Source organism: Mustela nivalis, assembly GCF_964662115.1.
Source record: "Mustela nivalis genome assembly, chromosome: 12".
Classification (NCBI taxonomy): domain Eukaryota; kingdom Metazoa; phylum Chordata; class Mammalia; order Carnivora; family Mustelidae; genus Mustela; species Mustela nivalis.
Genome location: NC_139031.1, coordinates 4,173,687 through 4,197,947, shown reverse-complemented (window position 1 = coordinate 4,197,947; position 24,261 = coordinate 4,173,687). Strand labels below are relative to the sequence as shown.

At 50.5% G+C, this 24,261-nt stretch overlaps 1 protein-coding gene across 6 annotated transcripts in view; it reads left to right on the top strand.

The window, feature by feature from the left end:
* Positions 1–24,261, top strand: part of LOC309845441 (uncharacterized protein) — a 304,001-nt gene that overhangs the window by 66,409 nt on the left and 213,331 nt on the right. For 5 of the 6 annotated variants that reach the window (XR_014301294.1, XR_014301295.1, XR_014301296.1 and 2 more), the window contains exon 1: positions 2,766–2,876. The exons of the other annotated variant lie outside the window; for it this stretch is intronic. The gene's annotated coding sequence lies outside the window, so the exon portion shown is untranslated. Of the gene's footprint in view, positions 1–2,765; positions 2,877–24,261 lie in introns of those variants that run through there. 6 annotated transcript variants of the gene reach the window in all.

The following is a 24,261-nucleotide window of genomic DNA, read 5'->3' as shown; positions in this document are numbered from 1 at the left end:
TTACCAGGGGCCTAATTCCACACTTAGTAGTGAGCGACGAGGGGGCGCCGGTCTGCCTAAACGAGGCAGGACGCCGAGGGGCAACGTCAGGGGCGCAGGGGCGCAGGGGCGATGGTTTTGTGGTCTGAGGTCCGGGGGAGACAAGACGGCATCCAGGAAGCTTCCTGAAGACAAGACGTGTGAGGAAGACCTTCATGATGAATGGGCGTGGGTGAGCGTCGAGGGACGAGTGGAGCGTCTCTGGCAGAGAGAGTGTGAGCACGCGAAGGGGGTTGGGAAGTGTGCGTGGGGGGGCGAGACGCAGTGTGGAGGACTTGCCGGGAGGGAAATTCGGGTTGTCCTGCCTGGAGACCTTAAAGACCTTCCAGTGCTGCTTCTACCTTGTAGTCAGACAATGGCAAACTTGCCTTTCCTTTGCACGTGTGTATGCGTGCATGCGTGTGCGTGCGTGTGTGTGTGTAAGGGAATGCCGTTTAGTTCGGCTTTTTCTTTTCACGGCCAGAGTTTCTCGATGAAGGCAGCCCTGCCTCGCTTCTCGTCTTCACTTGCGCCCCTCGCCGTGAAGAGAAAACGTCAGCCGGGCTAAGCGGTGCTGCGGGGCGTAGCGGACAGTGGGCTCCGGCCCGAGCTCCGCTCCTCGAGAGCCGGCGGTTTGCAGACGGTCAGCGGTCAGTAGGGCGTGGCTGGAGACCAGCACTTCTGGTCGCATGGGCAAGTCCCTCGGGGTCACTTCTTATCACCGGCCTTTGGGAGGTCATTTTCCTGAGTCCGGGGCTGATGAGCTTTGCCTGTTCTCTGCTTTCCTAAATGGCCTTTTCCCCACTCTGGGGTGGGGAGGTTGATTCATTTCAGTGGATCTTGTCAGATGGTGTCCGACCATGTATGGTCAGTCTTCCCAAATGTCAGTCTTTGTCAGCTGACAAGCATTTGAAGTGCTGACAAGGCTTGCACACGACAGCACGCCGATCAATGCGGGGTCTGTAGGATTAATTCTTCTTAATTGTATTAGTGCTGGGCTCTCACTCCAGTATACTGATGCTGTCCAGTCATGTCTGGGAGATTTGTAGGCACCTATATTCATCCCATGTAGGGGACACCACAAATAACTTCCTTACCTTTTCAGCATCTTTCTTGCCTGAGACAATGTCATACAATCATCACCAGCAGTTCCTAAATAAACAAGCATTTGCTTCTCTCGAGTTCCCGGTCTGGGGCCTTGGAAGGGGTGTTTCGAAATTTGGGATTGCTTTTGCAATTCCTGCTCCTTTCCCCTGTGGCTGAGTCACACTCCCACTCTCTTCAACCAGCGTGTTCGTTTTTAGTCGAGAGAATACGCTCAAGTATCATCTGTTAGCTCACGGGGCAGAATGTCATCATGTGTATGTAGGTGGCCTTTGGCTTTCCTGTCATCGAGTATGAGATGCCTGGATTTCAGGTGATCAGAAGGGACTAGAGAGAATCTAGAATCACGGAAGCCGGAGATGTTGGAGTGGGAACAAAGCCAGATGAGCCCAGGTCTCGTCCCAGCCGTGCGTGGTCATTTGAACCAACAGGTTGTGAGTCGGGGAGGACATCCCACACCCCACACCGTGGGGAGCAGGGCGAACTTGGGAACACTGCGGACCACGGAGGTGGTGGAGACAGACTTCACAGCGACATGAGAGTGGGGTGCCCCCGGTTCCCACGGCAGCACGAGCTTGGCGTGTCTTAAAGGTTCCACGGGCTGGTCGGGGGCTGGACCCGCCACTTACCACCAAGCAGGTGCTGCTCCTGGTCCCCGCGGCGATGAGGCTGCTTGGCTCGTGGACCCGCCAGAGGGAGTGTGGTTGGCAGGGCTCGGGGTGGGGCCGCTCAGCAGATGCGACGTCGGCATCTGGATGGGTCACTGACTCAGAGGCCAAGCAGAGCAAAGAGCCAAGCCTGTGTTTCCTTTCTGGAATCTTCAGGCACATGAGCCCAGCTGCCTAGTGGGGTCAGATGCCTGGGCCTAGGGATGATGTCCCCTTCTGAGGGGCTCAGTGCTCAGACACACAGCCCAGATCCACTGCCCTGTGGACCCCCGCCCTCACCGTGATATTAAAGCACCTATAGATGCAAGGCTTAGCGAAACGGCCCACGTGCTCATTTTTAATATATCTTTCTCTAGGACTTACTGGATGGCACGAACCCACCCAGTTACACATCTGAGCTTTGGAGAACTAAGGGCATTGCCGGAGAGAAGATGCAGGACCGGCTTTACCGGGAACGGCGCCAGGGAAACTGGAAGGTGGAGAAACCAGCTGCGGTGGCAGGTCTCCTGAGACCGAAGAGCTTTATCCTCCAGGAGACCCCCCACTGCTGAGAAGATGACCAGAAAGAAGGGAAGGCTCTGAATGTGTCCCCTGGTGAGGCTGAACCCATCAAGGAGACTCTGAGTCAGCAATGACTAACTCCTCTGTCCATGCTATGGGTCAGATCGTGTGCTCCAAGTTCATATGTTGACAACCTGGCCCACCAGCAGCTCCAAGTATGACCTTATTTAGAAATAGGGTCATCACAGACCCAGTACGATCAGAGTCATCATAAAGAGCGGGTTGGGGATGACCACACGGGGAGAACTCGAGGATGGTGGGGAGTGGGTGATGCGTGTGCAAGCCAGGGAGCTCCGAAGACCTTCTGAGCATCTGGGAGACGGCAAGCACCCCAGTCACAGCACCGGAAGGAGCCAGTCCTGTCCACACCTGGATCCTGGACTTCTGGCCTCGAGACGGTGAGGCCAGACTGGTTTCTGCCGTTTGCACCTTCCGGCGTGGGGTTCTTTTCTGCGGCAGCCCTGAAGAATACGGCGGGGTGGTGGGTGTTCAGCCTCTCGCCGGCTTCGAGAACAGCACCAGTGGGTGAGTCAGCTGATGTCTTTGTTTAATTGGGGGTCCGGGTGGTGCGGCGGGTGGACGCTGGGACCCAGGCCTGGAAGGCATCGGCTTGCTCGGTCGACAAATACTTGTGGCTCCGTTTTCCAATTGGCACACAGCGGTGCTACTCAGTGCGACAGCGCAGAAGCTCTGTGAGATGCGCGCTAACGTGGGCAAGCAGAACCCGTGCTGTGACGGTAGCAGGTGGGCGATGCTGCTTACTGTTCCTTTGCTTCCGCAAGGACCTGTACCCCTGCCGTGAGGTCGGCGCCGTGCGGGGCTCAGGGAGCACAACGGCGCCCGAACCGACCGACCCGCCTTTGGGGCTTAGCGGACACGGTGGTTCTCAGTCAGTGGGAAGCGCTAGGGAGGAGAACGGACTTGGAGACAGGGAGGTGCTGAGATGGGGTTTGACACTGTAAGGAGGGGGGCCGTGAGAGGAAGACGGCGCTGGGGGGCATCCGGCCTGTCCTGGAGCGGGGAGGAGCTGAGGACAAGGACAGACAATGTGAGGTGTGACCTTGGATGCCAGCTGGGGTCCTGGCACACGCCACCCATCCCTACTGTTCTCCTCCGTGCAGGGGACGCCTCCCCGCTTCCGCGCCTCTCTCGTCTCACCTGCCGTCCCCCGCGTCACCTGCGTCGCTTACCACGCTGGCTCCTCTGTCCCACTTCTCCGTTTCCCTCGCCCGCCTCCCCTGGGGCGCCTGCCGCACCCAGTGCCAGGGCCAAGGGATGTCCAGTCACCCGAGGGATGAGGACGGTGCCATTCGAATGTCATTTGCCGCTAGAGCACGACTTTGACATTTGATGGAAGTGAATGAAAATGTTGAAAGACGATGACGGAGACGTGAGGCTTTTCTGAATGTTTGAGACGGGAAAGAATAGAGCCCCGAGGGGCGCGCAGCGAGTGCTCAGACCAGGAAAAAGTCAGCGCCCCGTAATCCCAAGTTAAACTGTCTGCTCGAAGGGGCCGTGGCAGGCCAGGCCCAGGAGCACCAGGAGCTGTGGAAGTGATTCTGTGAGCCAGGGCGGTGGAAATGTGTCACCGCAGCGCGCAGCGACTGAGTTCCCGTTGGCTTGTGCTGGGGAGGGTCCAGGAGAAGCAGAGCGGGTGGGAGCCGCGAGTCTTGGGGGAGACCCCGCTAGAAGATAACAGAACACTTCAAAACTTTGCCTCACCTCTGTCCACGTGCAAAGCTCCTGGGTGGGGAAGGACATAGTATTTTGTTTGTTTTAGAGAGAGCATGAGCAGGGAGAGGGGCAAAAGGACAGGGACAGGGAGAGAGAGAGAGAGAACCGTAAGCAGACTTCACTGCCAGCACAGAGCCCGAGGTGGGGCTCTGGCTCATGACCCTAAGGTCATGACCTGAGCTTCACTGACTGAGTCATCCTGGCACCCCACGGAAGGACGTATTCTTGAAATCATGGGCGGCAGAGCCCGGAGTCTTCAGGAAAACACCTGGAGGGGGTCGATCTCTGAGCCCAGGTCTTTCATCCATAGGATGAATCGTGCCTCCCCAAGGTGATGTATCTTGTAAGCGGCAAAGCATAGATTCACTACAGATGAGGCCTGTGTAGCTCATGCAACTGGACTCATTAGATCAAGTTCAAGAAGTTGAATATAACCTGCGGCAGGCCCTAAGAAATGAAAAATAACTCAAAATGTCATGCGAAAGAACATCTCAAATGAGCCTTTCCCTGATAATTTCATGATTTTTCAGACAGATTTATTGAAGTTTGGCTTTTAGCTGCTGTGCTCATGCACACTGTCTGTTGGGTGAGGCCACATGGCAGGTGGGTGGGGTCCGAGCGGTGCGTGGGGTGTGGGTCTGCAGCATACCCCAGAGGTGAAGGATGGGAAATGACAGGATTCGGGAGAGCGGGGCCGTCAGGGACAGTGCAGGTTTGGATGAGAAGGGGGAGGTGACAGGTCATGATCGCACAAGAGAAGGCATGGGTCTGTCTACAGGCTGCACAGAGCCAGTCTTTCTGGTCCAAACCCTGTTTTTCCAGTAGGTAATTCAGGTCAGATTGGCAGTGGGATATGTCTTTGTTTAATCGGCATGGAATGTCTTGGGAAAGCAAGCACACCCCAGTTGGCCACAGTCCCCACCATTCCTTATTATAGTACCTTGAGTATAATACCTCGTTTGTCCATTTGTTACCCTCCTGGGCCACGCGGTGTTTGGCTCGGGACCTGGTCTACGCATTTGTTTATATGGAGTTCTGAAAGGTTCCCTCTGTGATAATGATTCTTCTGCCTCAGCACCTGTTGTGGACTTTGCCAACAGGTCCCTGGCAAAGACTTTCCCTTTTCTTTCCTAAAAGGAACTCAGATTTTGTTCAAGTGTTTCAATCCCTTCATCTCACAGTCTTAAGTTCTGCAGGGAAAGGAGACCCGCTCTAGGGATGGGGCTCCTATTAACCCATACCTGATTGTTCTGCTCCTTGACCCATTGATAGGTTGGCGAAGGACGTCATTCTGGCCAGTGGGACATGAGGAGGTCTTCTAGAAGCCTCCGGAAATGGAGGTTTCTCATTTGTGTGGGAAAATTAGTAGTCACTACCAAGGTCTCTCCACAGCCATTCTGAGGAAGCATGCTCTGGGCGGGGGTGGGGGACCAGCTTCTTCCTTATGCACAGTGGGGAGAACCTGATGGCATCCTTGAGCTGCTGGACTAACCTCGTGCAAGGGCTGCCTCGTGCAAGGGCACTGTTGAGCCAAGGGCTTTCCTCCTTGTTGGTTCTGGTTGGGTTCCATTTTATTCCATTTGCAGCCCAAACTCTTCTAATGCCCATCACCCCGTAATAGACTCAGTTTTTTGGTGCCATGCCTAAAATACCCCAAGTCATTTCTTCTCTGTGCCATACATAAGTTCGGAAAAGAAAGGACAGCTTTGGGTTCTGCATCTGCCTGGCATAGAATCAGATGTGGTATTAGCCATCGGGAAAGCACGAGATATCTCCAGGAACTGCATGCCCTCCCTAAAAGCAACAGGAAAAGAACATTTAAATCCCTCTGGATTTGGAAAAGAGGGGAAAAGATTGTGTTTTTCCTGATGTTGTTAGAAATCATACAAAGACTAGATGAAAATATCAATAGCCTTGACTTTCACAATTCCATCAGGAATTTTGGAGGTGAGATTAAAACCTCTAAATAAAACTCGGTTTAATTCTGTAAACTAAGTGTGTGTGTGTGTGTGTAGAGGGAGCAGGACAGAAAGGTAGAGATGTAGGCCTCATACCCCCAAATCCACCGCGATTGCAATTAGGGAGTCTGTAAACCATAAAAGGTAGGGAGTATCTAGCAATCATTTGCAGACTGGCTAGTTTCCTGGCATTAAAAAAAAATCCAGTTGTCTTCCTCTAGCCTTCTCAGTTGAGACTCATTTATGAGATAGAAAGCAGATTGAAAGCTACTGGAGCTGCACAGAGCTCTTCTTTCTGGTCCAAGGACTGTTTCCTTGGCGGATAATCCCGGTCAAAGGGGCAGCAGGGGTATGTCTTTGTAGAGATAAAATTAGATTTCCTTGTTGCTGTTCCTAAAAACAGGGAGATCATACTGCATTTCACTTTTTCTGTTGCAGAGTCCGGGAGTAGACGGTTGCATTGATGAGCCCCAGAAATGCCAGCGAGCAGTTTTATTTATTTATTTTTCAAGCTGCGGGGATGTTAAGGGACAGGTGCCGAGTGTGGGGACAATGAGGTATGGCTGCTTAGAATTCTTTTTTGGAGTTTCTTGCTGTTGCAAGTTCTGATGTCGAGTAGAAGGAGGAGAGGAGTCCATCTCTGGTCTTGTCAGCTGCAAGCTTGGGGCGCCCTTGGCAGAATTCTGCAGGGGCATGTGTGTTCCGTGAACCCAGAAAAGAGAAGGGGCGGATGCCTGTCCGCACCCCTGCAGAAGCCCAGTGTCCCGGGGGCTAAGACAGGATGTAGGGTTGGGGTAGCCGCTCCCCATTTGCAGAGGCCATCCTTTGTGGACCTCTTGTGGCTGGTCATCCAGGGGCACTATGAAAGCGTGAATACTGCGCTCCCCTGGTTGGTCCCTGCCCTTCACGAGTGGCTCGCGCTTTGCTCCCTCTTGCTCCAGACTTGGAGCAAATCGTAAATTGGACTGGTCCACGTGGGCCCATCTTTGTCAAAAGCATATTTAAAAGGAGCATCGCGCTAGGTTTTCTTTTGCCTCATTTCTTATTATATACCATACAAAGAGCAGCTACGCTCCATTCTGGTAGAGTTGATTTCCGGTTCCACATCAGAAACTCTTTAAATTTGCAATGACTGCTTAATCTGAAATCCCAGAGGTATGTTTTAATCCAAAATTCAATCAGAGTGAGAAAGCTCCCCGGGCAGTGTGGCCTTCGATGTCAACCTCCTTTTATATAGGCATCGCTCAGGAAGGGAAATGAGAATGAGAGAGATGTCGTGGGCTGCATCAAGGACGGGGGTCCTCGGATGAGGTATGGTCGAGGCCATTCCTCTCTCAGATAAAAAATGGATTTTCCATTAAATCCAGAAGTGCTACAAGACCTCAGTGATGATCACTGCCCCTGTTTCAACTGGGAAAGGTGATCTGGGCATTTTCTTCCCTGGAGATGGAAACCCGCATTCAGCTTTCAGTAACTGATGTGGACGATTTCACTTTGTTCTATAGGAAACTAAAACCAGGCGTTCGAGGGGAAGGGGCAAGAGAGGGGATGAGATTTGTTGTGGAGCCTCTGGCCCTGGCAACGGAGGGAAATTGAAGACCGCACAGAGACATGCACCCAGGAAATATGTTTCTTGTTGCATTTGTGACTTGAGGAGCAAGACCCCTTAAAGCAGAGTCGCCCTTTGGTTTCCTCCAGCTGTTTTCCCTGATCAAGGGGAAGGTAGACCTGCCTCACAGAAAACTCTAGTTAGGGCTTGGAGTACCAGCTTTCTACTCAAGGTCTTCTCCCTCTGGCCTTGCAAAGGCCTTTGTGTGGAGTCTCAAATTCCCAACACACCATGGCCCGGAAAGCCCTCTCCAAACAGATTCCATCGGATGAGAAACTCTGTAAGGGTGTTCCAGTTTCCTCCTAAGTCCTCAAAATCTCACAAGCCTGAGTTTGGCTTCTGAATATGATTCCCCACAAAAGCTAGGGCTTCTGGGATAACTGAAGGCAGTGGTGAGCATGGAGCCTTTTGTGCGGCCAGCAGGCCGGTACAGCCAACCCCCGGTTCTTCGCTGTCTCCGCCAGGGTTGCGTCTGGCTCAGGCTAGAACGAGGAGAGGAAGGGGTAATCGGTTCGTAGAGAAACGGTCCTCAGACACTGCCGTGTTTTTGAGTCACACAGAGAACCTGCTTACAATATGCACCCTCAGAGCTTCTGATTCAGGAGGTCTGGACTAAGAACCGGAAAATCTGTTTTTTAGTGAACGATCCAAGTGATTCCGACAGAGGTCATGCACAGGCCGAACTTCGAGGCACATTGAACTTGATGAATGGTCCTGAGTGGCTACTGGACTCAGTTTAAATCAAAACTGTGCCTGAGATCTCACGATGGCACCACGTGGGGCCCAGAACTGACCTCTAACTGAGCCGAGGCACCCAGGCTCTCTGCGTCCTCGGGGGTCCCTGTCTCTCCACACTGGACAAGATTGTTCTGCCGCACACAGGAGTTGGAAACGTGGAACTGGAGAAATCACCTGTGAAAATCCCTTCAGAAAAGTTTCTCCACCTCCCCTTCAGTGGGAACTGCGAGCCTTCGAGGTCCGTCTTCCGCGTCATTGGGCAGACATTCCACACCATTCCCTCCCCCGCCCCCCCAGGCTTCACGCAGCAGGAGGGGTCTCTGGGGAGCTGTCGGCTGCTCAAGGTATGGCTAGGGGGAAAGAAGGATGTTTTTCCCCAAAGGCAAAAGGCCTTGAATGTCTAAAAACAAAATAAGGAGAATGTCAGGGAGCCCTTGTAATGTGCTTATTTTAAAAGTAAGCATAGCCTGAATGAAATAAAGTAGACCTGAAAAGCTTCCGTAGTATTTGTTGGGGAGGAACACACTTTTCGTTGAGAGACAGAGAGGGAAAGGGGGCAAGAAGTCGGATGGGGAAGAGGCACCCACGTTTCGAGCCTTAGCAAGATGCAACATACGGAGAACGCGCCAGTCTTCTGGTTTAGTGATGGTCCCGGGCTGATCCTCGTGCGTACGCGTCGCTGAGATTGGAAGGTGACCGCGTGCTCCTGCGAGACTGGTGCGGCTAGGCCCTCAGGAGCCCACCTGCTGGGGGTGAGGGGTCTCCTGGACCTTACCCACCTCCTCCTCAGGGACGTGGGATTCTTACTCTTAAAGCCCAAGGTGAGGCCAGGGATTGGCTCAGCTTCAAGCTTCCGCGTGAGAACCTTCCACGAACCGGTTGTCTCTCCCTGGCAGCTGGAACATTCCTCCGGCTCCTGAGCAGACTGTGTCTGTGTCAATAGTCTCCTCTCTGGTGTCCCAGCATCAGCAGAGGCTTGGGACTGCCAGCACCGGGGACTTAGGACCTTCCCCCAGACTGTTCCTGCCATGCTCCTGGGCTGAAGTAAAGGTGGGACGCTTGGCCACAGGGTGCCAAGTAGCTACGTACCAGGAATGCTTAGCACGAGCTGAGCTCAGGGAGACCCACTAATCCCGGGGCACAGACGAGCCCGGAGGCGACTCACATCAGCTGGAGACGCCCTATCTGGGATGAGCCTGAGGAGGACTGGAGGCGTGAGGAAGCTGCACCAGCAGGTCTGGCTCGTCATCCATCAGCTAGTAGCTAGCACCATCTGAGGGGGTCTCCTAGGAGTAGCGGAGGGAGAAGAAAGCCTGCACTTGGTTTTCCGACGGGTTGGTATTGGGAGCAAGCCCAAGGTGGGTGCAGCGACATTATAGCCACACTGGAGCGTGGCCGTGAAGGACAGTCGCCATGGAAAGTCTTCCCAGTGGACAGTGTGGCATCTACCTGGTTGTCCACTTGTGTGGAAGGAGGGATGGCCTGAGGGGAGCTACATACATGTCTTCCTGGTCATTAGCAAGTGGCCTGGACTGGGACGTTTTGCTTCCCGTCATCTCAAGTCTGGCTTTACTGTACTGGAGACCTTGGCCCCCAAAGGGTAGACCCTTTCTGGGAGACCTAGCGAGGGTCCCCTTGGGCTTTGGAGTCCTTGTGCCAGAGGCTCGAAGATGAGAAGGGTGAATGGCCCCGGGCAGCAGGACACAGGCTGCTCTCACAGCAGGCCGGGCGGGGAGGACACGCGTGCAGTGCGGTGATCTGTGTGGCCACCTCTTGGAGCCGCCTTGCCCCACTGTGATCGTGAGTGCGCAAGGATGGCCAGCCCGGCCTAAAATTCACACGGTTGCCAGGGCTCCGTTTCCTTGGAAATGAGCATTTGAGTGGTAACTCATGGATTAGGATCCTGGGACTGCCTTCTAGGATGGGGGCCTAGAAAGAGCAGTAATTCACTCTCTCACAGCGCTAGCGGCCCCAGCTAGAAGTCAAGGTGACATCATGGCTGTATTTTCTTGGTCCACTCAAAGGGAGAAGCCGTCCTTGTCTCTTCCAGCTTCTGGGGGTCCCAGCAATCACAGCGTTGCACGCACAGCCCTGCAGGCTCTGCTCTGGTCTCCACGTGGCCTTCTCCCTGTCTCTGTGTCTCCTCTTCTGAGAACAGTCACGCTGGACTCGGAGCGCACCTGACCCTACTGTGAGCTCATCTTACCTAATCAATCTGCAGGGACCTGTTTCTACATAAGGCCACATTCACAGGTGCCTGGAGTGAGGAACCTCAATCTATCTTTCTGGGAGGCACAATTCAAACCACAACACCAAGTGAGCCCCTGAGAGCAGCAGAGGCGGTGGCTGAGGGGGCGGGAAACCTATACATGACCGTGAAGAGGGGAGTCCTGAGTTTGCATTCCCACCCCAAGGGAGCAGCACCCCAAGGGCAACTGCAGGGACAGGACATGGTCTGTTCCCTCCTTCTCAGTTCCCCCCAGAAGAGGCCCATGGAACCTCAGAGATGTTTCCTGAACATGGATGGAGGTTCCTCAGGTGCCTGCAGCGCTGTGAAGGTGTCCCGCTCGCTAGGACAACCTCCCTTCCAGAAGGAACTTGTTCGGCACCACGAGCATACAGTTTCTGCCGGATGCTTCTGAGGGGCAGTGTTTGCTCCAAACCCCTCACTGGCTTGGCTGAGATTTACCAGATCTGCGTCACAATTGGAGATAATACTCCGTCCGTCTGTCTTCCTCTCTGTAGTTTGCCTTCCACGGGCAGCCTCCGTCCCCTGTGCTTCCAGAAATCTCTTGCACTCCTGACTCCTCCTCAGCATCTGCTCCTGGAGGACAGAAGTGGCCGTATGAGCGTGGGAAACACATGCAGCTGCTTCCCCGCTCCCTTCCCTGGTCTCTCTCTTTGCTCTGTTCTCTTTCCTTCTCTCTTGAGGCTCCAGGCATGGGATTCTGTGTCCCACAGCAGAGAAAGATGCAGCACCAAATAATGATCCAGCTGAGGTTTGTGACCCCTGAACGTGGCGTAGGTAGAAATTTGTGTGATACGGACGCCAAGGTCCAGCACACCCTCACCACTGCCTTACATTCTATATTCGGTCAAAATAGCCCAGGACTTCATCCAGAATTTTTTTTCCTTGGACACAAACATCCCTAGAAGGAATAAAGTATTGTGCTTCAGTTACCAGTAACATATAACTTAGTGTGAATGGAAGTTTAATCCAGAGGCAAAAACCTAAACCCATAAAGTAAACCTTAGAGTAGACAGGATGTGTGGACATCTTGCCGATTGTTGTTACTGTTTAAGGTAGGTGGGGTTTAAGAAAATTATTTTGAATACTGTCATGCTACTTTTTTTTTTAATTTTTTCAATTTATTTATTTTCAGAAAAACAGTATTCATTATTTTTTCACCACACCCAGTGCTCCATGCAGTCCGTGCCCTCTATAATACCCACCACCTGGTACCCCAACCTCCCACCCCCCGCCACTTCAAACCCCTCAAATTGTTTTTCAGAGTCCATAGTCTCTCGTGATTCACCTCTCCTTCCAATTTCCCCCAACCCCTTCTCTCTAACTCCCCATGTCCTCCATGCTATTTGTTATGCTCCACAAATAAGTGAAACCATATGATAATTGACTCTCTCTGCTTGACTTATTTCACTCAGCATAATCTCTTCCAGTCCCGTCCATGTTGCTACAAAAGTTGCGTGTTCATCCTTTCTGATGGAGGCATCATACTCCATAGTGTATATGGACCACATCTTCCTTACCCATTCGTCTGTTGAAGGGCATTTTGGTTCTTTCCGTAGTTTGGCGACCGTGGCCATTGCTGCTATAAACATTGGGGTACAGATGGCCCTTCTTTTCACGACATCTGTATCCTTGGGGTAAATACCCAGGAGTGCAATTGCAGGGTCATAGGGAAGCTCTATTTTTAATTTCTTGAGTAATCTCCACACTGTTCTCCAAAGAGGCTGTATCAACTTGCATTCCCACCAACAGTGTAAGAGGGTTCCCCTTTCTCCACATCCTCTCCAACACATGTTGTTTCCCGTTTTGTTAATTTTGGCCATTCTAACTGGTGTAAGGTGGTATCTCAATGTGGTTTTAATTTGAATCTCCCTGAGGGCTAATGATGATGAACATTTCTTCATGTGTCTGATAGCCATTTGTGTGTCTTGATTGGAGAAGTATCTGTTCATATCTTCTTCCCATTTTTTGATATGTTTGCCTGTTTTGAGTGTGTTGAGTTTGAGGAGTTCATTATAGATCCTGGATATCAACCTTTTTTTTTTTTTTAATAAAAAAGAGATTCCTTTATTCATTTTAGAGAGAGAGAGGAGAGTGTTGGCAGAGGGACAGAGGGAGAGAGAGAGGTAATCCTTAAGTGGACACCTGCTGAGCACAGAGCCTGATGCGGGCTCAATCCCATGACCCTAAGATCATGACAAGAGCTGAAACCAAGAGTCAGTTGCTAAACTGACTGCGCCGCCCAGGCCGCCCCTAGTCCTGCTACTTTTTGTTGGATGCATTGATCACTACCTCGTAATGGAACTGAACTGGATCAGAGCCTACCAGGAGTGTCCTGGAGATACTCACTGTCAAAGGCAACCATGACCTTCTCTATCCTACAACTGTCTCCCCAGCCATCGCTCATTAGCTCCCTGGTGTTTGAGCTCCTCTGAGAAGAGTAAAATATATTGTGAAGACAACAAGACTGAAATCACTGAAATGATGCTACGTGGCCCAAACTCCAATGATAACATGGCAGCTGAACGGTTTCTGACTCTAGTCGGGCTGGATAGGCTCCGCCCCGGAGAAAGCCCTGTGATTGCTTCCCTGATCTCTGATCTTCAATGGAGGAAGGGACAAGGCGGGGAGCTGTTGAGACCCACTCACTTTGGGAGTAATTGCTGTGATCAGCAGCACCAAAATCAAAGGGGGCTGAATGGCGATACCAGTCACCTGCTGGTCAGTCCACCTCTCTTGACCTGCGGCATGGCAGGCGTTGTAGGCAGCTGTTAGCTTAACTGGGTGGTGGCCCCACCCCAGTGGCTGTGGGACTTTCATGGAGGGGACCCGCACAGCCTCTGGCTTTGATATGTGGTTGCTGACCTACAGATGTTTTCTTCTCCCCCTCCTTTTTGACTTGATTTATTAAGCTATAATTCATGCATTGTACAACTTACCCATTGACAGTGTTTAATTCAGTGATTTTTAAAAAAGATTGTGTTTATTTATTTGACAGAGAGATCACAAGTAGGCAGAGAGGCAGGCAGAGAGAGAGGAGGAAGCAGGCTCCCTGCTGAGCAGAGAGCCCGACGCGGGGCTCAATCCCAGGACCCTGAGATCATGACCTGAGCTGAAGGCAGAGGCTTTAACCCACTGAGCCACCCAGATGCCCCTAATTCAGTGATTTTAGTATACTCATGGATGTGTGCAACCATCACCAATCAATTCTAGAACATTTCATCATCTCAGAAAAATATCCTGGATCTGTTAGCCCTCCATCTCCCTAACCCCCGACCCTCCCCCCCCCAAACCCCTAAGAATCCACTAGTCTATTTTCTGTCTCTATAGGGTTCTTGGTTCTGGACGTAGCATATAAAGAGAACCATGAAGCATGTGTTCCTTGGTGATGGGCTTCTTTGCACTCAGCACGTTTCCGAGGTTCATCCATGTCCTAATGCGTGTCAGTGCTCTGCTCCTTTTATGGCCAGATGGTGCTCCACTGTACGGATGTACCGCCTTGGCTTATCCACTCATCAGTGATTGGACATTGAGGTTATTCCACTCTGGCTCTTATAAATAACACATTATTATAAGCACTTCTGTACAAGTTTTTGCATAGCCATATTTTCATTTCTCTTTGGTGTATACCTCAGAGTGAAACCAAATACATTCTTCTTGGGTCATCAGTAAGGAATGGAAAAACCAACTTACCTTCAGGAAGTGAGGACAGCAGCTCTCATTCTCTGTTTTGTCCCGTAGACATGTGGACTCTTCAGTTGTTTGTCCTCATATATTCCACAGAGACTTTAAACATCTCAGCACAACCCCACGCTGGTCCATAATATTGACGACAAAATGCTCATTGAATCTGATAAACGGAAAGGAGCCATTTCCCTAAATGCCCCAGTAGCTCACATGGGAGCCAGAAGATAAGAGATAAAGCCCCACGAATGTTTGGGGCCTGCCACATCAGTGTAGTTTGTGGGATTTCTCCTGTAAGGTGGATGAATAGTTTTGAACCGTGGCACCCTTATGGCTGAGAAAGAGGCACTGGACTTCATACGCCTCTTCGGGGTTTGGACGCGGCACGTTACACTCTGAGGAATGTTCCTTGCCCCAGGAACTGGGTGAGTGGGGAGGCTGTCACTGTCACCAGGGGGCTCAGCTGAGAGTCCGGGACAGGGCGAAGGCTGTCCTGTCACTTGAGCCACTGACCCTGGCAAGGCCGGGGGCGCGAGGGGCAGCCATGTCAGATACAGAAGCTCTGTGAACCTCATGAGTGTGGTAGAGGAGCTGTGGCGTGGAGCCCCAGGAGCAAGGCTGCACTGTCTATTGAACAAACAGCTCCCCAAGGGTAAACATGGTATGAGGTTGCTGTGCTTCTGCCTTTTGTTGTCATGTCTTTGAGTGACGTAATGGGACGGTACCTAAGCCAAGGACAAATATGCATAGGCTGGACCTGAGGGCGCAGCTTGTACAGACCTTTGTCCCAGGGGAGTACTATATGTGAGACCCAATGAGATACTTCCCACTAGAGAATGCAATTCTGGAAACAAATACAGGTTGTCTCCCACTAGCTTAGGCTGCCGGTCGTATCACCAGGTCTTTTTGAGGTAGGTTGCATGTCCCAAGTTTCAAAGTGACTGTACGGCTGAGGAGGAGACACGGTTCTGTTGCTTCGCGTGTCTTCCACCAAACACTGCTCTCGACGGTGAGCAGGGCGCTGCTCTTAATTGACTTCACGATAAGTTGGCTGTGTGGCCCCGGACAGGAAGTCTCTGCAGGCGAATGCCGATCTTGGTTGAACCCACTGCAGGATATAAACACTATTTCTTTCCAAGGAGGAGGTATGATCAAACATTCCATCTATTCCTTCTTCAGGAGAGGTTAGTTCCAGTTTGCACAGAGCTCTACTGGAAATCACATTTGTACCATTGTCAAGGTTGACTTTCTCGGCGAAGCAAAGGAGTGGTGTTGGCCAGAACTCTTTTTCGTATGGGACTCCAACTTTAATTGCCTTAATTAAAAATGGTAACCTATTAGGTGACTTGACTAAAGCTTCCAGGGATAGAGTCAGGCATGGCTGGATCCAGGAACTCACAGAACTAATCCATTCACGGTGTCTCCCTTCCCATTTCCCTCCTGTCTCTCTTTACTTCAAAGACTTTATTTTTGTAGGTTTGGGCTGTTGCGCTTTACAGAACGTGGTGGGTGGAGGCTAGTGCTGGCTCTCTTACTGTCAGCAGTTTCAGCAGAAAGAGGATTTTGTTGCCCTGAACTCCATCATTAGGTCCCTAAATTGGAACCAGGCTGGGTCCTGTGTCATTCTGCCTAGGGACTGGGTGTTTGGGTTGTCCAGGCCTAGGTGCATGTCACCCGGCAGCAGAGGTGGAGAGAGCCACATCCGAGCAAGGGACGCAGCATGGGGGAAAGGCGGTGCTCCAAAAGGCCACTCACTCTTTACCAGAAAAAGGGACAAGGGATCCTGGGCAGGCAACACATCCAGTGCCCACTGCAAGCCGCCCCCCACATCAGCTGTGTTCGGAAGGCCTTATCTTTAAGTCTGAGCAGATTAATAATGATTAGAATGCCCGGGGGAAGGCTCCTCTTATTTCAGAAAGACCGCTTTCAAGTAGCAGCTCTTGACTGTAATCAGTTTGCTAATTATAATTATTTTCATTAAAGCAGGTGCTCAAGAGCCTTCCACTTGGCAACACATTGTTAATGGCTTGAGTTATTGCATGTGGTTGGGAGCTTTTAAAGTTATACTTCTTGCCGAGTATTTGATCAATAACTTGAAGGAATTAGGGGCAAGTTCACCTTAATGGAGTTTTGCTGTGTCTCTGCTACTTTCCCTCCTTTTATTCTGTGAACGTGAAGGCGCCCCGTGGCCACCTTGGGGAAGCTGCACTGGGCTGGACTCACATGTTGGTGCTCATGTTACTGTGACCATGTAAATCCCATTTAGAGTTGGGCTTTGTGGCATGGCGTAGTTTCTTTTTCTTTCTGGTTTCGGATGGCTTCCTTCCTCCCTTCTCTCCCTCTTCCCTCCCCCCATTTACCCCTCCCCCTCCCCCTCCCCCCTTCTTTCCTTCCTTCCTCATTCCTCCTCATCCTCCACTTCTACCTCCTTGTTCTTTCCTTGTTGCTGTTCTTTCCTTATCGCCAACTCAACCCCCAATTCTCTCCCCATTGTGCAAATCTCCTCTCAATATATCAGTGGGCATTTGGCGGGTATCACTTTTGTCTTCTTGAAGAAGTCCCTGCTGGAATCTTCTTCAGGTCGGTGCCGTCCTCTTTCTCTGGTTTCTATGAAAGGAGAAGAAAAGGGTCCCGCGCCAGAGGGACAGGCAGTGCATGGCTGGGGCTTTGATCCAAGTCCCTGAAAATGTACACACTTGGGCCGGGAATTAGCTTTTTGTTAAATATGGCTCATTCATTGTGCTTTTGTCTTTTCTTATAGACCAAAGTGTCTCTAAGCACATCAGTATTCAGCACCCCGTTAATTCCAAATCCCTGCTGACATTTCCCACATCTTCTGCGGACAGTTGGTGGTGCACACACTGACCACGAAGCACCTTCTTGATATTCGGAGATGAACTCCATCAGTTTTCAGTAATTTGTGAGTGGGAAAGAGGGTGTTTTTTCTGTCTGTTCCCAGTGCATTTGTAATTCATGTGTGTGGCAGTTTGATATAAATCAGAATATTTGATTTCCAGTGATATTTCACTAGTCACACATCCGAAAGGGGAAGAGAAGATATTGTACCTAGAATTAGAATAAATCCAAAACCTTTTTTATCATGTTTGACTCTATTCAGAACTGACTCACCTGTAACATCGCCTTTGGTCCTCAAAAAGCTCTCGAGGTTTGGTAAGGTTTGGTGTGGTTCCTTAGGGTCAGAGATATTAATGGGTCCACATTCAAGGTCAGTCAGTGCCCGAGATCATACCACTGCTTTCCATATTTGGTTCTCAAAGAATCCTTGATATGAACACTGTCCCTATAACATGTCCTCAAAGGTAGGAGAGGAACCACGAGGTATTACTATTTCGCCCTGCGAACCACCCCTGTGGTGGCCAGGCTTGAAGGCGAGGTTGGCCAAGGACAAGGTCAGCCGCTGTGGAATGATGGGGCTCTTTCGACCTAGGGATGTTGAAAACTGAGTCACCGGGGGCTGAGCCGGAGTAGTTTTGTTTCAGAAAGGGTTGGCTGAATATAAACTTTCAAAAAAATATTGACATAAAATCGCATCACATGACATTGATTACGTTAAGTGCATGAGTCACTGACTTCTAGTACCGTCCCATCACTCAGTGACCTCCACCGCATTCAGTGCAAAACCATTTTCATGACCCCAAAAGGAAACTGTGCCCATGAGGCAGTGAGCTCCCATTCTCCCCTTCTGCCCTCCGTCCCTGGCAAGCGCCGGTCTGCTTTTCGTCCCGGTGCTTTACCTGTTGTGTATATTTCATGGAAGAGGGATCACACAAGTGATCTTTCACGACGGCTTTCACTCAGTGTGGTGGTTGGGAGGCTTGTCTGTGTCATAGCCTACAGAAGGCTTCCTTCCTTCTGACGGATGAAGAAGACAACATCGTGTGGACACGCCACAGGTTTTTTACCCGTCCATCCACTGATGGTCACTGGCTTGTTTCTACCTTTTGGCTACTGTGAAGGGTGCTGCTACAATCATGTGTGTGTAGGCACTTGAGTCCCCGTTTTCAGCTCTTTTGGGTATATACTCAGGAGTGAGGTTTCTGGATCATACAGTATTCTATATTTAATTCTATATTCTATGTCTTATAGAATATATAAAATATATTTTATATAAAAACATTTATAAATTTATAAAAATATATAAAATATATCCTATATTTTAAGTAGGATCCATGCTCAGCATGGAGCCCACCATGGGGTTTGAACCCATGACCCTGCGATCAAGACCTGAGCTGAGATCCAGAGTTGGACGCTCAACTGACTGAGCCACCAGGTGCCACTCTATATTTAATTTTTTAAGGGACCACCCAGCTGGTTTCTGCAGTGGCCGCACCGCGTGTGATTCCCACCAGCAGTGTATGAGGCTTTGAACTTGTCCACATCTTCACCCACACTTGTTATTTTCCATTTTTAAAAAATTACAGCCACCATAGCGGGCGTGACACGGCATCTTTCTGTGGTTCTGACCTGCGTTTCTCCCATGAGTGGTGCCGAGCTCCTTTTCATGTGCTGCTCTGGCGTCTGGGTGTCCTCGACATACTGTCACACCGTCTGAGGAAGCGTTCTTACGGTGCGAGAAGCCCCAGCCCCTGGTTTGCTCTTCGCCCGGTGGCCCACGAGTAGGTGCGGGGTAAAGGGAGGTGGGTGTGTGGGAAATAACCGAACCGGTCCTGATCGTTCCCTCCACTCAGCCCTGCTTTGCTCTTCCTGGACGGGCTGTGTTGAAAATGCTATTCCGCACCGGCGGGGTCTCTCAGCTTTTCTAAAGCCCACGCGCTGTCTTCTCTGCCTCTTTGGGGATCTGGCCTCCTTCCAAATAGCCATGTGCTGGGGACAGAGCTGGGCACAGCTGCGCCTGGTAATGAAGCCCGGGTCCCTCGAGCTGCCCGCGACACTGTTCAATAAAGAGAGCTTCCGAGTTGGGCTGTAGCCTTATCCCGCGTCCTTTCCCAGCTCCTCACGGGAAACTTCAACGCTCGTTAGCTCTTCCGGAGTCTTGAGCTAACAGTTTTAGACAAACCATGAATCTGCTGTGGGCCGGGGTGGGGTGTATGCTTGGCCTCAGAGGGATGGTGGACACAAACCCCGAAGTTAACTCCCGCCTTCTCCTGGAGAGGCCCTTGGAGCATGACACGCCGCCCCTCCCAGACCCGCCGTGGCTCTCCCTGCCCACGATCCGTGGGTATTCCTGCCAGCAAGACGTGGCCCCGCTCCTCAGCAGCTCCCGGCCCCCAGGCCCCATCACACAGGCGGTTCCGCCTCAGCCCTGCAAGTGACGCTTGGGGACACACCAGAGCCAGCCTCACTCCTGCTGCTGTCCTTCCCCCTTCCTCGTCCTTCTAGGATGAGGCTATGAGAGGCTGTGACAGAGGCCTTGCCTCACCCACTTATCAAAGACAATACACCTCTTCCCTTGGATTTTGTTAGTGGAAAATTGCTGCTGCTACTTGTTGAAGAGTAAGGAAATCTTATTGAGGACCGATGCGATAGGGGTCCCGGCTTACAACAGGGAGAGCAGTTGGGCTCATCTGTGAACACAAGGACAAGTGAGGGTTTATGGATAAGCAGCAGGGTCAGGGCAGGGTCAGTGGATGGAAAGTGAGTAAGAGGGGATGTCGGGGTGGGGGTGGGGGATGGCCCAGGTACGCTGCTGACCTCATGGGATTCTTGGCTGCAGGCAGACCGAGGAGACCAGGGGTCAAGGCTGAGGGATTCTCTTTCTAGGACCTTAGCAGGATTCTTACAAAAAGTAGGTTCTTCACACCCAGCGAGGATGAGGCCGGAGGGCAAGGTCTAACTGGAAATGGGATGAGAGGAGCCTGACTGAGTTGGATAAGGAGAAAGGCTTTGACATTCCTCATGGTCCGGATCCCTGGGGGTTTCACTTACTGGCCTGATCACCACCTACACCTTTAATGCATGCAACTTGGTCATTTCTTGTTTTGTCTTCCCCAGGGAAGCAAAAGCTCATGGCCTAGAGGTTTTTCACCCTTTCCAGCCCTGTCCTCAGTGTCCAGGGCAGTGTGTGTACCCAGTGAGCGCGTGCATGGTAGGAAGGTGTCCAGAGTCATGCGAACGTGGAACGTGGCCCTTTCTTGCCAAGCGGGTGCACACAGAAAGCAGATGGGACCCAGGTGGGCTCTGTAATAAGTCCGCCTACCTGTTAGTCTCAGCAGCTCACCTGTAGGACCGCTGGAACATCATCAGGGTCCACATCCCATCGTCCTTGGGGTAGGTGATTCCTTGGCAGGGCAAGGCTTCTGCAGCGATGGAAGCTGTTAGCTTTTCCATCCCCCATTTCGTGCTGACATCGCCTATCCCCTGTCTTCCCCAGGCAGCCTGGGCACTGCACAGAAATTCGAGGAAACTCACCAGGGAAACCTGGGACCCCTACTGTAGTACAGGCTGGGCAGAGATGACAGAATTGAAGCAGGGGTTCAGGGGGAACCTGTTTGATCCACGACACTGGCCGCACTTATGTCGTGATAGCCCGACAGTCAGGCTTCTTGAGGAACTTAGTTTCCAACACTCGTTAGAAACTGGACTCGAGCAAGCTTGATCGCACTTCCCCTTGGGTATCCCATGGTTGTTCCTGGCGTCCAGAATTCTGCAGACACTCCTGGGAGCCCGGCGCGGGCGTGGTCTAATGCAACGCTAGCCGCAGTGCAGAGGTTTTCTGTGCTTTTTTGAGAACCAGGCCATGAATCTCCGCAGTAAGCTCCAGCTCTCTCAAGTCTCGAGAGCCCGATGCCTGTATTTCACAGTAACTTCAGGTGGAAGAATGTCTTCTGGCACTTTTATTCGAGAGGAAATGGGCTGCAAGGTCAAATGCCGTCTCCGTCTGACCATGAGCGTCATCAGAGCTGGTGACTGCCCATGTGATTTATGAGAACTTCGGCCAGAAACATACCCTTTATTAAACAGCTTTCTTGCCCACCCCTGGATTGCCAGAAATACCGTCTTGGTACTTTGAGTCAAGGCAAATGTGTTCTCTGGAGTAGCCGTCATGGGCCAGCCTGCACTCCTCCTTTGTTTTAAAGATGTGGTCTTTGAAGCCCTGTGCTAGGCCTGGGAAGGCAGGTCTGTGGAAGCCAGGTGTGCGGCCCTCCGGTCTGCAGTTTACATCTGGTTAGCCACGGTCCTAGCAGGCTGTTGGGCTCATCTGAGAACACAAGGACAAGTGGGCTTCAGCCTCCAGAGTCCCTGTGGCAAAGAGAGGATGGAGGCCCACCATTCTACTGGCGCCATGACTTGGACTAGTTTAGATTCCTTACAAAAGTGGAATCATGCCATATCTATCCTTTGCGGCCTTAATTCGGTCGACACGATGTCCTCCAAATTCATCCAGGTTGTCACAGATGGCCCAATTTCACTCTTTTGAAGGGATGAATGGTATTCTATTGTATATACCACGCCTTCTTTGTCCATCCGTTCACCAGTGAATGCTCAGGTCACTTCCATATCTCGGCTATCGTGAGTAGTGTTGCCACGAACACGGGAGTGCGGATAGATGTCTCTGAGAGATCTTGGTTTCAACTCTTCTGGATAAACACCCAGAAGTGGGATTGTTGCATCATACGGTAATTTCATTTTTAATTTTTCGAGGAACTTTCATACTGTTTCCCACAGCAGATGCCCCATTTTGCACTCCCACTAACTGTACAAAGGTTCCACTTTGTCCATGTCCTTGGCAACACCTGGCATCTCTTGTCCTCTTGATGACAGTCATTCTGACACATGCGAGGAGGTATCTGGTTGTGGTTTTGATTTGCATTTCTCTGATGACTAGTGATGTTGAACACCTTTTCGTGTACCTGTTGGCCATTTATATACCTTCTTTGGAATAATGCTTATTCAATTCCTGTGCCCATTTAAAAATCAGATTATATTGGTGCTCTGAAGTTATATGAATTCTTCATATATTTTGGATCTAACCTCTTATCAGATAATGTGATATGCAAATATTTTCTCGCATTGGGTAGGCTATCTTTTGTTTTGTTGTTGATTTCCTTCACTGTGCAGAAGCCTTTTGGTTTGACATAGTTCCACTTTTTAATTTTTACTTTTGTTGCTTGTGCTTTTGGTGTAAAATCCAAGAAATCATTGCCAAGACCCATGTCAAGGAGCTTATCTCTCATGCTCACCATGTTTTCCTTTTAAGGGTATTTTTATTTTTATTTATTTATTTTTTTAAGATTTTATTTATTTGACAGAGAGATCACAAGCAGGCAGAGAGGCAGACAGAGAGAGAGGGGGAAGCAGGCTCCCCGCTGAGCAGAGAGCCCGATGTGGGGCTTGATTCCAGGGCCCTGAGATCATGACCTGAGCCGAAGGCAGTGGCTTAACCCACTGAGCCACCCAGGCGCCCCATTTTAAAAAATATATACTTAAAAGACCCTGGGAGGCTGGCCACAGCCCTCACTGAGTGGTCTCTTACAACTGTAAATGTGGGGGTCTCTCTGGGATCAGTAACCTTTCTTCTTGACACTTCCGGCGTAGGTGTGGTAAAAGCTCCTTGCTCCTGCTGGCCACCTACTCCCACACACATCTTCAGCTCCACTGAATTGCAAATAGTCAGTCACACTCCTTGAATGCACCGTGTGTATTCAGCTGGGACCTTGAAGGATATATTTGAATATCATTATGGATGCGTAGGTCTATAATTTTCCTTTGAGCATCACTTTAGCTAGGTCTCACAGATTGTTATGCAGTGTTTTAAACATCCTTTTTTTTCTCAAAATCTTGTAAATTGGGTTTCTACTAAAAGTATGATATACAGTATTAAGTTTGTTAGGATTATTTGTGTAGGCATTCTGTATATTTAATTTTTAGTCTGCTCGACCCGTTTGGGTCCCAAGTGTCATATTCCCCATTATCTCTTGTGTCTGGCTTATGGATGTTATCACTGTGTTATCACTGTGTTTTTGGGTTCATAGCCATCAGTTACATTATTAACTTTATTACATCAGTTACATTATTAACTGTGAAGTATAGGATTTATATATATTACGCTTCTTTTCCCATTTAGTGCTCTGAGGCCTGAATCCTATCTTGTTGAATATCAAGATCCAGGGTACTACTACTTGTGTTTAAAAAATTTAGGCTAGTTAATTTAAATTCAATTCGCCAACATACAGTACATCGTTACTTTCAGATGTAGAGTTCAGGTATTCATCACTGCACACAGCACCCAGGGCTCATCACGTCACGTGCCATCCTTAATGCCCATGCCCCAGGCATCCCATCCCCCACCACCTCCCCTCCCGCAACCCTCAGTTTGTTTCTTAGAGTTAAGAGTCTCTCAGGGTTTGTCTCCCTCTCCAATTTCTTCCTAGTTTCCCTCCGTTCCCCATGATCTTCTGCACGGGTTCTTATATTCCACCTACGAGTGAAACCATGTGATCATTGTCTTTCTCTGATTGACTGTTTCACTCAGCACAATACCCTCCAGTTCCCCCATGTCAATGTAAATAGTAAGAGTTCATCCTTTTTTATGGCTGAGTAGCATTCCATTGTATATGTACACTACATCTTTATCCATTCATCTGTCGATGGACATCTGGGTTCTTTCCACAATTTGGCTATTGTGGGCATTGCTGCTATGAACATTGGGGTGCAGGTGCCCCTTTGGTTCACTACATTTGTATCTTTGGGGCAAATATGTAATAGTGCAATTGCTGGGTTGAGCCCTGGACTTTAAATCTCAAGCTACCTGTCATTTCATTATTTATTTGTGATTTCCCCCAACCACACATCTGCCTTCTTGAGTAACCTCCATCTTGTTTTCCAGAGTGGGTATCTGGCTCACATTCCCACTGGCAGTGTAAGGGTTCCCTTTTCTCTGCATCCTCGTCAACACCTGTTGTTTCTTGGCTTGTTAATTTGGCCATTCTGATTTGTGTGAGGTGGTATCTCATTGTG